Consider the following 14,980-nt stretch of genomic DNA (forward strand, 5'->3'; position numbering starts at 1 on the left):
TGTATTTTGGATTTGGTTCAATTTAGAAACGTAGCCAGTGGATTAAATGTGGTGAAAAACACTTGCTGTGTTGACAACTGTGTTTGCGCCAGGATGTTAGAGCATAAGTACAGTCCTGACTACAGCCATGGCCAAAAGTTTTGAGAATGACACAAAGATTAATTTTCACAAATTCTGCTGCCTCAGTTATTATCATAGCAATTTGCATATACTCCAGAATGTTAGGAAGCGTGATCAGATGAATTGCAAGTTCCTCTTTGCCGTGAAAATGAATATAATCTCAACAAAAAAACAAACAAAAAAAACAAAAAGCATTTCCACTGCATTTCAGCCCTGCCACAAAATGACCAGCTGACATCATGTCATTGATTCTCTCGTTAACACAGGTGAGAGTGTTGATGAGGACAAGGCTGGAGATCACGCCTTCATACTGACCGAGTTAGAATAACAGACTGGAAGCTTTAAATGGAGGGTGGTGCTTGAAATCATTTTTCTTTCTCTGTTAACCATGGTTACCTGCAAGGAAACACGTGCAGTCATCGTCGGTTTGCACAAAAACGGAAGCACAGGCAAGGATATTGCTGCTCGTAAGACTGTGCCTAAATCAACCATTTATCGGATCGTCAAGAGCTTCAAGGAGAGAGTTTCAATTGTCGTGAAGAAGGCTTCAGGGCGCCCAAAAAAGTCCAGTAAGCAGCAGGACCGCCTCCTAAAGTTGATTCAGTTGTGGGGTAAAAAGCTTGTCCAGAGAAGGAAAGAAGAGCTCTACCATCAGTCCTGTGTCATGCCAACAGTAAAGCATCCTGAAACCATTCATGTCTGGGGTTGCGTCTCAGCCAAGGGAGCTGGGAGTGGACTCACAATCTTGCCTAAGAACACAGCCATGAATAAAGAATGGTACAAAAACATCCTACACACTTCTCCCAACCATCCAAGAACAGTTTGGTGATGAACAATGTCTTTTCCAGCATGATGGAGCACCTTGCCATAAGGCAAAAGTGGTAACTAAGTGGCCCAGAGAATAAAACATCGAAATTTTGGGTCAGTGGCCAGGAAACTCCCCAGACCTTAATCCCACTGAGAACTTGTGGTCAGTCCTCAAGAGGTGATGGACAAACAAAAACCCACAAATTCTGACAAACTCCAAGCATTGATTTTACAAGACTGGTCTGCCATCAGTCAGGATGTGGCCCAGAAGTTGATTGACAGCATGGAAGGGCGAATCGTAGAGATCTTGTAAAAGAAGGATCAACACTGCAAATATTGACTCTTTGCATAAACTTAATATCAATAAAAGCCTTTGACACTAACGAAATGCTTGTAATTCTACTTCAGTATTCAATAGTAACATCTGACAAAAAGATCTAAAAACACTGAAGCATCAGACTGTGAAAATTAATATCTGTGTCATTCTCAAAACTTCTGGCCACTTTTGGTTTAAAGGAATCAATCTCCATGTAAGAGATGAAATATCATTGTATTGAATTGTGTGTGACATACGTAACATTTCTGGTGCTAATTTGTTGGTGGATTCTGTAGAGAAGCTTGTGGTTATCTGTTGCTTTGACAGACCCCAAGGTTTGGGAAAAATACATAGTTGTGCTGAGGGAGGCTCAGTTCAGCTAGCTAGCAGTTTATGAGAAAAACACAAGATGGTTAAAACTCAGAAACATCATGTTTGAGCAAAGTGTATGTATTAGGAGGTGAGAGAACTGGGCAAAATAAAGAATTAAAGCATTACTGCATCATCTTATTTCAGGTTAGGGTTGAATCAAGGGCTAATTCGACTCAAGCTTGCAATTTGTAATTCCCCAAACACCAACCAGAAAAAGCCAAAGAAAACTTCCTACTTATCAACTTGGCCTAGTCTTCTCAACTGGGAGGTCCTTTCCAGTTTATGGAGTAATGTCAAATCAACACAGTCCCTTACAGAATCAGTAGTAAACAAAATAGTACAAACTCCTTAACTTTAAATGAATTAAACTGTATATGTTAGTACAACATATAAACATTTGCATGTTTAATCTATAAAACTGACTAGACAGCTGTGTGCTGTTTGAGGAGGTAAATATACACCACTCAGCACAGATACCTTGCTAACTTGTTGCTAACAAATACAATGAACAGAGAGGAGAATTTCATCACAGAATAAATCGAGGATGTCGTTAAAGATTTATATGCAGGTTATTCAGGATGGATTGTTATTTCGTACACCAATCATACCCATTTGAGTGAGTTTTAAAATTGGAATTGTCACCAAACTTATATGGACTAAAGCCTTAACAGCTAAAACATAAATGTGTACATATGAACAATATAAGACAGGTGAAAGAGAGAAGAAATGTTACACAAAGCCACCTTTGAAAACACCTGTGATGTATAGAGAAAATGAAAGCAGCTCAATAACACAGGGACTAAAACAGGAAGCAGGTAGAGGCATATATTGTGTACTTTTGTCATTGAAGAAGGCACTGTTCAGGACAAAAGCCTCGCAACCTGGCTCAGGTTACTTTATTCTAGCATGACTGCTCAGCTCCAGTTACCAGAGTCAGACTTTGACCCAGCATGAAGTTTGCTGTTTGTTTTCGACTTGGGCCTAATGTCACCTACTGCATTCTCTGTGTTTTAGTAAATGCTTGGGTGTTCATATGGAAACATCCTCTTTGCATAGCAAACACCAGGTAAAGCGGGAGCAAAAATGAAATGTGAAAGAACAGAGAGCATACACAGGTGCTCGCAGTTAAAAAAAACAGTGGTTTGTTATTGCATGCTCTCTTGTACTCTTTTATTATGAGCTCGTTTACATATTGGACATTGGATTTGCTTGTGTTATAGAGCTTTGGTGCTTCATAGATGAAAAATGTCGCAAGAGACAGACAAACTGTATTTTGACATGACGCAGCGTTTGATTTGATAAAACAGTAGGTGCATGTTGTCTAATAAACAATCTAATAGTCTAATTATATATACGTTATCTTGATCCTGATTTGCATTTGTGAACAGCAGGTTGCTTTACTAATTTAGGATCAATGAGGCATCCTCGTCCTGTGACCTTTGTGTCAAGCAGTAATCCATATTGCACCTTGCCCAATACTAAGAAGTAGATTAACAGTTAAAGATGTAATAGTTGATGATATGTTGAACATGATTTAAAAAAAAAAAAAGACAATAGATTAATCCATGGCCTTAGTAAATGTGTACTAAGTGGCTAAGAATACCCACTTAGAAATCTGGTCAGTCATTTTTAGATCCTGTGGGTGAAGCTTTGTGAACATGGGTGGAAAAAAAATTCAACGTCAAGCCCAACTAACAGTGAGATATCTAAACTTGCCCAATGCACCTTAAACTCAAACCATAACATTATTTTTATTTTAATTCCTAAAGCTCATAAAGTCTGTTTCTCTTGGAGGTTTGTCTGTTTAGTGTAAGTATCAGAACAGGATCCTTAGAGAATGGCCTGAGGTACTGGATACAAAATCAGCACTTTTACCTTCATATTTAGTTTCGTTTATATGGACACGTTAAATATAGTTTAAAAACTATTATACATTAGTACGCAATCTCATTATTATTGACATTTCTAGTGTTCACTGAACTCACTCGATCATTGCGGTCTATACAAAGCCAATTCTACCAGTTATTTAGTAGAGCTGAAACTGATACCTGAAACCTTCCCTGGAATTTGCACTGGATTGTACCATGCCAAATGTAACATTGTGATAATCCACACTTCATTCGCACACCTGTCTGTGCTTGCTGGAGCTATGCCATGTGTTAACATCACCTCATTCATGTCGGGTTAATGACAGACTGAAATTCATTAGTGTATTAGCTATGTCCCTTGTGCAGGAAAGACTTTTAGAAGCTCTCTTCCTGCCTTTGAGGATTATGTACTGTGGTCAGTACACTGAAATAAAAGACTGTATTACCATTACAGAAATACATAAAAAGCTTTCTTCATATAACTCATGGGAGGAAGGTGGGGTCAAGATTGTACAGGTGGAGCAGGTGAGAGGTAACACATCAGACCAGCAATTTCAATCCACTGCCTCTGTACTCAGTGTGGGAAAACTGCAGATGAGAAGAATGAATACATTCAGATACATGTAATACATTATTATACATAAGATATTACATTATTGAAATCTGTAAAAACTAAAAGTTAAAGCAATTTATAACATCTGGTATCCTCCAAAAGTTTCAGCCCTAAAAGCATTTAATACTTTTGTTGTGGTTGTAGCACAGAAGCATCATGGATGTCTTAACAGACTTACTATCTGAATTAAATAGACACATCCAAAAAAGGTTATCCAACAACTTGATCAATGTTCACTGTGTGAGTGAATCACATATTTTTAAGGAAGCCTAGACAAGATTTTAAACACAATAATAACATTTCCATTAATATGTTTATGCCTTTGTAAAGTAAAGATATTAGAAGGTTTATAGACTGAAAAACCCAATTTTCACCCAAACTAAATGAGTTTATAATTTTAGGTTGTTTGTCAAAATTCAGAGATGGCAACATCTGATGGGTTTTCCCAGAATACCAGACACCATGATCTGAATTTAAAATCAAACAATAAAGACATGGCATAAAATTTGATTAAAGTTTCACCCTTCAGTGCTTTATTGCACTGATGTGTGACCAGGAAGACACCAAATATATAGATCGACTGACTGTATTTATAACCATGCATTTTTTGCCTTTGCCTGAAGAATTTTTTTAATTCTGTATAAACATCCATTATAAGGGAGCTCCACTGAAGAGGAGTCGATAGTGCTTGAATTTAGAAAGACTGGCATTTAAAAAAAAAAAAAAAAAAACCTCTTTCTCAAGGCTTCAGCAGTAGTGCTCCTGCAATCCTGGCTATCGAACTCCCAGTTCTGCAGAACTTTATACGTTGAAATTTGTGTGAGTAGATAGAATACATTGACGCAAAGTTGACATTTGCTAACATGATGTTGGTGTGCCATGACCTTTCCCTTACAGCAGTGAAACGAGCCCAGCAGCCACACATGCGCAAAACAAACATCATTCAACAAATGATACACAATGAGTGCAAGCGTCTCTGTAACTGTGTGTAAGCATCTCTGTAAGGGCTCATCTGAAACAATTGACTGTGTCTGACTGTGTCTGCTACTGGTCTTTTGAGTGCCACTGTATTCTTGCAAGTTTAAACCAAGCCATTAATAATGAAGGGCTTTCAAGTGGTCAATAGAGCTCATTGTAACGTCCATGGAACTGCAAGTTTTCATTGCATACAATGGTGTGTTCATTTCTCTTCTAGTGTTAGTCTTGTTTTGATCCATGCCTTAACTTCAGTTTGGAAAGGAAACAAGCCAAAAGTCAGTAAAGCAGACTTTATTGAGCAACCTGACTGATTTATATTCTGTATGGGACTCATATTTATGAGCACATGTAAGAGCAGCTGAGTGCTGTTTTATATTTCATTGCTGCATGTTTTTCATATTCTAGCTCATCATAAACTTCAGACCGATTGTCCATCAAAGCCGGTTACCGGGTCTTTTGTCACTCAGGCTAGCTGAGACATCCACCTGCTGTGTCGTACCATATCTAATTGTGTGGACCTGCTTATCAATATTTATGAGGCAGTTGTTGAGAGCTGAAAGAGGACCATGTCTCTGAGAGCCATCTGTCATCTGGTTTGCAAGAAAGCGCTGACTCATTTCAGATGAGGTCATCCAGAAAATCCGCTCCTCATGTGTTGCAAAAGCTGAATATCTCCCAGCGTTTATCAAAGTTGCTGGCAATCAGAGCGGGAGCTCGACTTCCACAACCTCATCGTGGTTTATCTTATCTCCTTTCTGCTCTAGCTAAAAGAATGGCAGGGAGTCCTTCGGTGGAGTTGTCGCTGTGGTGGTGTGTTTATCTGCCTTGCTTGAGTGCCCCCATGACCCAGTTCACAGACGACTGAAGAAGTAGAAAGAACTTGCAAATCCGTGGTATATACTTATATGATTAAGAAGGACACAAACATTCAGCAAATGGATTTTCCTACCTCTTTGTGTATTTTTTTTCTCAAATTTATTATATACCACATACAAAAACAACTTTTGAAATATCAAATACTGAAATATTAAAAGGCCAATAAATAATATAATATAAATTCAAATTAAAGCTTCAAAGTAAGAAGAAGAAATAGAATGCGATAGAGATTAAGAAGGCAGAATAAGACAAAAAAAGAGGGACAAAAGCAACAAACAGACTTAAACATAAGAGCAAACTGGTAGGCTGTGATTTAAATGACATCATCTATTGACCCTTGATGGGGAATCAGTGTAATCTTGTGATGAAAAGCTGCAGCCAGATGTGGCTGGTGTCACCCAGATAATGACGGGTTAAGTCAGTTCCTCTCAAGGTTTCTTTCTAAAATCATCTCCAGGAGTTTTTCCTTACCACTGTCACCTCTGGCTTGCACATCAGGGCTGGAAAGATATATTTAAAATGTATATCCAGAATTTAGATATTCATGTAAAAGTGCTTTTTGGCAATATCCATTGTTAAATGTGCTATACAAATAAATTGAATTGAAATTGAAGTAAGGTTCAAGACAAGAGTGTCGATTATTTTTGATTATTTTTCCATCTGTTACCTATATAATTGATATTAGGCCTGTTTAAGTCAAGCTACATTGCTTTCCATCTCTCACTTTTACTGAAAATTCATATTATTTTTTATTTATTTGGACAAATTGATTATTATATTGAGGTAAATGGCTTTAATTGTATCAACCAGCTGTAATTCCTTTGAATCCTGTTTGGTTGTTGGATGAAAAAAAAAAAACAGGATTCCACATTTTTCCCTTATCTTGTGTTTTCAGCATTTCCCCTATGTACAGTCAGCCAATATCAAATCACACTGGACTCAGCAGCTCCTTTCCATTAATAACTGCACTGCTTTGGGAGGGGAGGTGGCTGTTTTGTGTCCTTGTATTTGCTGGCTTTCCACTCATTGACCAGAGAATGAGGCAATCTGACAGCTCCCCGTATGCCCTCTGCCCTTTTTCCTGCAGCCGCTCATGTGTGCATCGTGACCTTAGACCGTGGAAGCCATCAGGAGCCGATCAGTGAACCATTCAGGGTGCTTTGAGACCTCACTTAGTAACTTAGCTTGCATTATTTGGAGTGAAGGTTTCAGGGAGGCTGACTGTTCCAAAGTTCCTCATCTGTCATTATAGTTAAATAGATATATATCTAAGATCAGTCACCCTATCAACATTATAAAACTAACATGAGTCTGAATTAAAAATCCGTTTTCCCACAGCACTGTTTTAGATTTTAGTTTCTGAGCAGATAATTCAGTATAAAATGCTGGATTGCTATGTTTTACATACATTTATAATATTGTTCAGCCTGTGAGTAATTTCAGGAATATCATACACTGAAAATGCAGACCGGTTTATGATAGCCACATTAAACAAAACACAAGAAGTCATATCCACGCTTCCACAGGTTTTATAAAGGGTTTTAGAGTAATACAATTTCACTGCAATTCTGACATTGCCCCAATGCAACACTATAAAGGGCACAGTATATAAAAAATGTATGTATTATCTTTTAACAGTTTGCTCATTTTGATACATCATAACATTATTGTTATTTGTAATCATATTGGTAATAAAATGTGTAAATAATAATAATAATAATAATAATAAAGTAATCCACATTGAGCATGTCTTTGTTTTTTAGCTTGAGGGAAGCAAAAAATCATTCTCTGCAAGATCTTGAATGACACAACATAAAAGCTTTTGTCCTGTCATCCTGAGATTGCAAATTCCATGGCCGGGAGCCAATGGAGCTACATGGGAGTAGACGGATGGCATACTCTCTCTCTTCCCTGTCAATCACAGAGACACTAACCATTTGTAGCACTTTCTTGTGTGTGTTACCGCATTGCACTTGGGAGTTTTCACCTGTTTTGGAGGAAACACATGCTTGACAATTGTTCTCTGTGGTATGATAGGAGAGAGCTGGCTGGTCAGTGGGAACTGGCAAGGCACAATTACTTAACACATGTTAACATGACCGCTGACATCATCTCAGCATTAATAATCTCAGTTTTTGTCAGTATGGAAGAAATTCATATTTGGGCTATTGGTATTGTTACAGAAATTGGGATCAGTACAGACCTTCATGCTTGTGGTTTAGCTTATGATGTCTAGAATCTCTGTGAATCTGTACTTTGTTAAAGGATTATAAAAAGTTTAGTGTAATATGTCCCCTGAGCCTTTTGGGCAGAAAGAGGCTTGTTTGTACCTGTTCCTAAATACCATCATGCCAGACATTACCTCTACATCCTAACAATAGTGGCCCTTGAACTAAAAAAAGCAAACTGCCCCAAGTACCAACCACCGAAGCAGCTTAGGCTCAACTCAAAACACCACAAATCTTAGAAAGCTTTTGGCTCAGGCATGTGATGTCAGGGTCTTTTTTAAATGGTAGCAGGAATGACAACCAGAGCTTGATGTTCTGACATGGGGAAAATCCTCACATCCAGATTCTGTCTTTTTTATCTCCTGTTCCTTTTCATGTGGCCTTCATTTCCTGAGTTCAGAGGAGTGGGTTAGGCGAGACGCCACTGTAGGTGCGTTTGCTAAGGTTACACTGGATGAAAAGGAACCCTGTCGTTGATCTGGAGGTGAGAGAAAGGGAAGGAAAGCAACACTATATCCCACAGGCCTGAGAACCACGATCATGTTTCCTTCACTTTTCAGGAGCATCTAGTGATTATGTATTATCCAGCTTTACTCTTTTGTATGTTCAAGGAAGTAACATGTTAAGTAATATAGCACCTTTCAGCTGAAACATCCATGCAATGCTGGTTATACATGCTGATTCATTTTTGTAGTATATAGTGTAATATTATTCTGTTTTTTTTAATATTAAGGATAGGAATTTTAGAAAGTTTTTGAACACTTCTTGGTTTTACAGTATTTTCTCAGTAGTTACTTGTATTATTTTTTTAATGTGTACTATAAATATTTTGACATACCTAGATTGATGCCCACAAACCAGCTGCTGAATGACCAGACTTATAATTGGTGTAAGGACAGAATAACAAAACATACGATCAGATCAAAAACAGCTGTAGATAATGCTGTATACAGTATAACTAATTCCTGTCTTGAAAACTGAATTGCGAAGAATAAAAATAGAAAATGCATTCAGAATGCTGGTATATGATCCAATTATTAAATTATTGAACAAAAATCATTTTTAAATATTTATTATATTTATTTATTTTGCCATGAAGCCACGATTTGATTTCCTGGGACTGTTTCCCATTAAGTCTCGACTCTCTGCCACAAGATACAATTACGTCTCCATGCCAAATAATTCCTAAATGATTAAGACATATGAAAGACATGCTCATTCATGACAGACTTGGTTCAGTTATGGGTCTAAGGCTGTGAGAGAGCGGAAGATATGACTAGATAAAAACTTCTAGATGACCTAAACTTATCCTGACTAAAATGCACGTATTGAGTCTCAGCTGGATTTGCAGCCTTATCGAATTCGGGGGAAAAAAAACCTGGAATCTATTTTCCAATAAGTTTAAATGTTAAAAGAAAAGCCTGATTAAAACCATTTTTGTTGGAAAGGTATGTCTCTGAAAAGCAGTTGATTTTTTTTTTTTATAATGTATGATTAATAGCAAGCACACCAAGAAGTGTCTGTTTCAATGTTGCTTTCAATATAAATATCTAGACAAATAAGAGCTTGGTTGGGCTAATGTGTGCTTGTAACACAGGCAGTGTTTATTATTAAGGGTTAGTACAGGTCACCAGTGTTCTGTCTTTCTTACTGTTTAATGTAAAGAGTTAAGCTGTATGCAATGTTGTATCACAAACTGCACTGTTCAGCAATATATCCATAATAAGTAAGTATGTAAGCCACAAGCGCACTCAAAAGAGGGTGGGTTGAATTTTTGTAAACTTAAGGTATTACATTCTACTGAAAATTCCAGCAATATTAAAAAATATATATTCACCTTAGAAAGAAGTGGTTGAGGAAGAATATTTATAGCTCCCATAATGTAAGTGATAACAGGAATGAGCTTGTTTTGTTGATGTGTAGATACGTTAAATGTGGCTATAAATGGTTAAAATGCCTCCAATGTAACATGAATAAACTTCTTCTGGAATCATCTAACTGGAAGCCACTTTTTGATTTTTCCTATAACAGCAAGCCCTCTGTGTTTTCTCAGTTGTCTTTGACCAGAAGGAGCTGGTCTCCCATTTTCTTAAATGTTCATGAGGGACTGGTGATCAACTGCAAAGCAATTGCAAAATCCTTTTAGTAAAAAATGTTGCAAGATGAGGTCAGCTATGGACGAGCGCTCATCTCTGGGACAGACAGTGAGTCAGCTGGTAATGAGAGCAGGAAATCAAATCGGCCATAACGATTGTGGCCTCTCTAGAGACCCATTTCAGGTCAGTAGCATCATTGTGATCGATTCGTGCCTGACTCAGAAGCCATGACACAGCTAAATGCTCTTGCAGATTAGTGTGTATTTAGTTTTTACACATTGTTTTCCGTATTGACCTCTCTGACACGTGGCACCTCAAGCCCTGGTGCTAGATAAGCTTCCGTTAGGCGTGAGATTAGCAGGTTGAGATTAGGACTTGATTTAAAAGAACAGTTTGCTGCATAAATATCTGCTTCAGTCTATATCAAGTTCTTGGATAATATCACAATCACTCGTCACTATTGTATAGAACACAGTGTAGCTTTCTGTAATCTATTAATGATATTACTGTACAGACAGATATCTTGGACAACTAAAATGACCTTTCAGTGTCATTTGTACTTCAGAGGTGAAATTGTTTTAATCTGAAATGCAGAAATGCTAAGTGACGATATTGTAGGATATATGTGTTTTGGAATCAAACTGAAATAAATATGTATTTAAGCATGTAAATATGTATTCATATAAATGATTATGCAGGAGACTTTTTCAGTAGGGCAACTTGTTGGGAGCACTTGGATCATATCTGCTACCCAAGAAGCAATCATTGATCAGACATGTCTTCACCAATTCATTTAGGCAACGGTATAGCAATATAGATCACTTTCATTTGTTTCACCTTTATTTTCATGAAAATTGACTACCTTGTAAGTGAGTAAATAGTCTTACTCAGGTACCCCTCACTCAGGGATAGGAGGTTCGAGGTTCTTATATATATATATATATACACTACTCACAAAAAGTTAAGGATATTCGACTTTCGGGTGAAATTTCAGGATGCACCTAAAATGCACTATAACCTTATGAACTTAATTTGACCTTCTCTACACTTTTGAATGCACATGTCCAACTGTTCAGTGTTTCAGTACTTTTTGCATAACTTGCTGTTCTCTAACAAGGTGCTTAACGGCAAAATTCACTACTGGTGTTTGATCCATGAATCAACCAATACATCTTCTGGTTTGATTAGAATTGGTATTTAAACAGTCCTCTTCATCATGCTGTTCACATTTTAACATCATGACACCAAAACGACATCTAACAATTGATCAACAGTACCTCGCTATTGCGAGGATTCAAACTGGATTTTCTCAGAGGGAAGTGGCCACTGAGCTTAGAGTGTCACAGAGTGTCATCAGCAGGTTGTGACAGAGATACAGAGAGACTGGAAGAGTCACAGAAAGGCATAGAAGTGGACGTCCTTTGGCCACATCCCACCTTGATGACCACTTCATTGTGCACAGTGCCCTGCAGAACCGGATGATGAATGCCACTTAACTCCAGGCACATTTAAGGGAGGTGAGAGGCACCCAAGTGTCATGTCAGACCATTCGAAACTGTTTACATCAGTGTGGTCTGCGTGCTAGACGACCTGCAGAACCTCAATGACCTGAGGGCCACCATTCAAGAAGAGTGGAATGCCATGCCTCAGCAGACAATAAGTCGACTCGTGAACAGCATGAGATGTCGTTGTCAAGCTGTAATTGATGGTCAAGGGCACATGACAAATTATTGAGACATTGACATTTTTTGTTGTGGTATACCACCACTGTTGTTGGCTTTTGTTTCAATAAATTGTTTGAGATGAGGAAATCACCATTGCAGGCTTCTATTTAAATGCCCTACTTTCATGATATAATGTTACTGTAGCGTGAACGTTTTACATTTTCCATAAATTTCACCCAAAACCCAAATATCCTTAACTTTTTGTTAGTAGTGTGTATATGTATACACACTACTCACAAAAAGTTAAGGAACACTTTGTGTTAAGTTAACACTTTTCCAGACTCAAATTTTAGGATCTTAAAGGCTTATCTGATTGGCTGGCTGCCATTTATTAAATTATATTAAAAAGTTTTACTTGAATCATTTAGCATCAAGTAAACAAGATAACCCAGAACAAATGTTACATACTTAGTGGAGCTCAGTGAGTTTGCTGTCACAATAATTGCTGTAATGAGGTCTGTAGCTTAAAACTTAGTAAAGCCATCACATGGCTAGAGGTTAGAAGGTTTGAGAGCTTTATACAGCTCACCTTTGCCCTCAATATTCACCACATTTCCCTGAAATAGGTTTACCTCCTGTAGTATAATGCTGATAGTACTTTTCTATTTCAATAAAAAGGATATGGTTATTTATCAGTCTGAGTGTTACATGAAATTTTTTGATGACTTAAATACAAGAGAAGGATGGTAAAAAAAAAAATTTTGCCTGAAAATTCCTTGCTTAATCCAGATTTGTCAGAAGAGGTAAAGTATATAAAGTCTTATGAAGGCAGCCCTTATTCTAGTCCTGGCAGTGTTGTGTTTACATTTAAACCTAAATCTGAAACCTCTGTGTGAGCCCCAGAGTTGCTACATGACCACCATGTGGAGAGTCAGGCCAAGAAATTGCTGTATTTTTATTCACATCTCAAATTTTTTAATATACCACACATAACTACAGACCACATTTAAGAGCTGGATCAGGAGCTGGTATTAGGTTTTTAAAGGCTGAAGGATTGAACAAGAGAAACACTGCACAATACCACCCTGGATAGAATGCCACTCTAACTCATGGCATCATGTACACACACACACACACATGCACACATTCACAAACTCATTCACACAAGGGATAATAGCTAATTAAGAATAGCTAATTCACCTACTGTCAAGTTTTTGGAAGGTAGGAGGAAACGGGTTCTCCAGTTTCTGTCCAAGCCGAAAAAACATGGAAACCTACACACACGTGGAGAATGTGAATGCTAATGTGAAATGCCACACAGACAGTAACCCGAGCTCAGGTTTAAAATGGAGGGATTCGTGAGACCAATATGCCGTCCCTGTATGGCCCTTGGACATGGGTATGACTAGGTATCCTGTATGGCCAAAAGTATGTGGACAATTAACCATCAGAGTCAGCTGTGCTTTTTGAACACCCCATTCCAGAGTTTGTCTCCCTGCTTGCTCCTATAACAGACTTCACTTTTCTGGGAAGGCTTATACTATATTTTGAAGCATGGCTTTCGAATTTTTTGTCCATTTAGCAACAAGAGCATTAGTTGGATGAGGCACTGGTGTCAGGTGAGGAGGCTCTATGAAGGCAGAGCCTTCTCAGGCCTCGTCATGCTGGGAATGTCCACTTACTTCTTACTTGCTATACAGTGTATTTTTTTTTCATGCAAGTCTGGCATTTTAGCACAAGGGTATTAATGAGATCGCAGTGAGACACAGAGACAGAAACAGAGTGAGAAGAAACTAAGAAAAGACAGATATATAGACAAATAGACAGACAGGCAGAGAGACACAGAGTGAGTGTGTGAATGAGAGCAAGAGAGAGAAGCAGAGAAGTAAAGACAAACAGAAATATGACTGAGGGAGAGAGAACGAAAAAGAGAGTAACCCAAAAATAAAAATTATGGTGCTGAATAAACATTCAGATTCAGTTTCTGAGTCTTTCATTCAAAGATTCAGTGCTATCCTTCAGAATACTACCTGTCATAACATATAACAAAAAGCAACTATCAAAATGCGATTTTTATGCCAGAAAAAGAGCTATCCAAAAGAATTGACATGCTGTTATCCCTGTTTGCTGTATAAACTGCAATGAGCTCATTGAATCAGAGCTGAAAGTTTAAGCCTCGTGCGTACTGATTTTACCCTGATAATCCCCAATCCCATGCTTCTTTAGTGAGAGGTGTTAAAATAAACACCATGCGTGACTTTCCAATCACTCATTCAACTGTGCTTTTCATTACGCGACAGCTGAGGTAGCACACTGCACTCCCATGTAGTGCTATAATATTACCAGAGCAGTTTAAAAGGTTAGAAGCAGCCTAATGATTTGAAACGTGTTTAATAGTGTTACTTTATTTTGAGAAGGATATTTGAACACAGTGATTGTGTGGAATGTAAAGTGCTTTAGCGTTAACTAATAAGTTCACTTTGTGTCAGCCTGTCTTTCTGTTGGCTCTCCTCCCGATATCCACGTTCTTGGAGATGAATCCTCAGAGCTGTGATGCTAAATAACTAGGATCTGATGTCATTGGTACACAATAAGAGCTCTGTGGCAGTGAAGTGTTACTACTGTAGCTTGTGCCCAAGCAGTGCCAGGAGCTGCAACACTAACCTGCTATCCAGTTAGCAGCTAGCGTCAAGCCATCAAGACTGACATGATACTGATACCTTGCCGTAAATAATGCAATACGATTCCTAAACAAAACCTTTCACGCAGAGTTTATAGTGCATGCTGGTGTTCCAGTTCACTGCTTATTGATGAATGAGTGCAGATAATACTCACACTCTTGTGTTAATACTACTTGTGTGTATTGGTTTAGTGCACAACGAATGGAACAGACCCCTTCAGCTTCCAAACTGAAATGAATGAGGCGTCAGTAAACGGACAGAGGATGCTGCAATGAGCAGTGTTACTGTACGCTCTGAGAAACATGGACACTAGGGGTGGTTTAGTAGGAAAAAAGGATGAATAAAAGTAAACAAAATGAGT

At 38.0% G+C, this 14,980-nt stretch overlaps 1 protein-coding gene across 3 annotated transcripts in view; it reads left to right on the forward strand.

The window, feature by feature from the left end:
- The window catches only part of LOC131370219 (kinesin-like protein KIF21A), a 41,473-nt gene that overhangs the window by 961 nt on the left and 25,532 nt on the right, over positions 1-14,980 (forward strand). The window lies entirely within an intron of this gene.

This window comes from Hemibagrus wyckioides, linkage group LG19 (assembly GCF_019097595.1).
Source record: "Hemibagrus wyckioides isolate EC202008001 linkage group LG19, SWU_Hwy_1.0, whole genome shotgun sequence".
NCBI lineage: Eukaryota > Metazoa > Chordata > Actinopteri > Siluriformes > Bagridae > Hemibagrus > Hemibagrus wyckioides.